The sequence below is a fragment of the Nilaparvata lugens genome, unplaced genomic scaffold (genome assembly GCF_014356525.2).
Source record: "Nilaparvata lugens isolate BPH unplaced genomic scaffold, ASM1435652v1 scaffold4213, whole genome shotgun sequence".
In the NCBI taxonomy this organism is placed as follows: Eukaryota; Metazoa; Arthropoda; class Insecta; order Hemiptera; family Delphacidae; genus Nilaparvata; species Nilaparvata lugens.
This window is the reverse complement of record NW_024090571.1, coordinates 14,553-16,671: the sequence shown is the minus strand read 5'-3', so window position 1 is coordinate 16,671 and position 2,119 is coordinate 14,553. Positions and strand designations below refer to the sequence as shown.

At 25.1% G+C, this 2,119-nt stretch overlaps 1 long non-coding RNA gene across 1 annotated transcript; it reads left to right on the top strand.

Moving 5' to 3' along the window:
• The first annotated feature begins 368 nt into the window (after positions 1-368).
• LOC120355680 lies at positions 369-995 on the top strand. The gene is made up of 2 exons (XR_005573740.1): positions 369-776; positions 835-995. It is a non-coding gene; the product is annotated as an uncharacterized LOC120355680 (long non-coding RNA).
• Positions 996-2,119: the final 1,124 nt, after the last annotated feature.

Genomic DNA, 2,119 nt, shown 5'->3' with positions numbered 1-2,119 from the left:
TTTTATAATCAAACCCCACTTCACCCTAGATATATTTTTGACATTAGTATTTTCCAAATTAACTATAAATCATAATTTTCCACTGTATCTTCAAAATTAAAAAAAAAAACAGTTTCTCATAAAAATCCAAATTTTCATATTGATGAAATGATTGAATGAATCACTCATAATAAAGACTGTGCCCGAATGTGTGAGTACTCCAACTCATCGCTCCAGTACTTACTTGCATCTTTAGCACTACAGCCTTTGTCTCCTTCGAAATGCCTCTCCAGCCTCAGCTTGCCTCTTTCCCCTGTGTCTGCATTCCCTTCCTCATCATCCTCCAGTTCTCCAGCCTCATCAGCCTTCAGCCTTCACACATCTTCATATCTCCTGTTAAAATTGAAAAAAAAAATATTTTAGTTATAAGCATCACTCTTGTATTATTATGAAATATATTGTTGTTAAAGGATACATTCAAAAATATATATTATATAGGTCTATATTATAAGAACCAGAAAAGTAAAAATTTAAAAAAAATAGAGTAGGTTTGGGTTATTCATTATAGGCATTACTTTCATAAATTATTATAAAATCACAAAAAACATAAAATTATAAAACACAAAAAAATTAGGTTAGTTTCTAGTTATATATTATGTAATAGTTACAGAAAACCCCAAAAAATAATAAAATTATAAAACACAGAAAAATTAGGTTAGTTTATCTGGGTTATATATTATGTAATAGTTATAGAAAACCCCAAAAAATTAATAAAATTATAAAACACAAAAAATTAGGTTTAGTTATTATAGGTAATAGAAAAATTAATAAAATTATAAAACACAAAAAAATTAGGTTAGTTTATCTGGGTTATATATTATGTAATAGTTATAGAAAACCCCAAAAAATTAATAAAATTATAAAACACAAAAATTAGGTTAGTTTATCTGGGTTATATATTATGTAATAGTTATAGAAAACCCAAAAAAATTAGGTTTAGTTATTACAGGTAATAGTTTACTATTATTATAAAACCCCCAAAAAATTAATAAAAAAAATAGGTTGGATTAGGTTATTATAGTTTATTTATTGTATTCTTGTTTTAGGATATATTCAAAAAATATAATATGGGCCTATATAATATTAATAAAAAATTTACAAAGAATTTATTTTAGGTTAGTTTATTATAGACTATTTTTATTATTAGAATACCTACTTGAAGGTGGCTTCATGTAAGAAAATTTCATCCTTGTAAATAATTACCAATGATTCTATACTAAATAGTAATTCTATTTTCATATTGTCATACAACATTTCTACTCTATTTGTTTTGGAATAAATTGATGCTAGCAAATTAAATTGATTCTGTAGAAGGGCCAACTACTTTCATGATTTTACCACTGGAAGATATCAGTGATTCAGCAGTAAATAACTGTGATATCTCTTTGAAGACTGAACAAATTATACACAGGAAAGACTATTTGAGAAAAGACTGTTTATTAGATAAATATTACTACATTAGTTGTAATTAAATATCAATTGTAATATTGGATAATTATTCTGATGTAGACGAAACATAATGTGACTTCAAAGTGCATTTCTGTATGTAGCCTAATACAACATTTTGTTAATAACTTTGGTGTAAAATCAGCTTAATATTCATTACATCATTGTTTTATTTTTTTATATTGTTTTTGATTAATTTGTTTACATATTTTAGTAATTTTATCAAAGAAAATATTCATTACATCATGTTTTATTTTTTTATATTGTTTTTGATTAATTTGTTTACATATTTTAGTAATTTTATCAAAGAAAATATTCATTACATCATTGTTTTATTCTTTTATATTTTATTATTTATATTCTTTTATATTTTAAGGTCTTTGTTTACGCTCTGGGGAGTTTTCCTGTTTTTTCATCCCGAGAGCGAAATTGTGACTCTTTAGTATTTATTATGTTCCAGGGAGTAAAGTAAGCACTTTAGACAGTAGGTGGAGGAAAAAATTATTTTTTTCCAAAAATTTCAGAACACTTTAATATTTTTTTACATGCGTATGGTACTCTGCTAATATATGGTAGGTATGACATTGACAATAGTCCATATTATTTTCTTTGGTAAAGTGCTTTCCATGCGCTA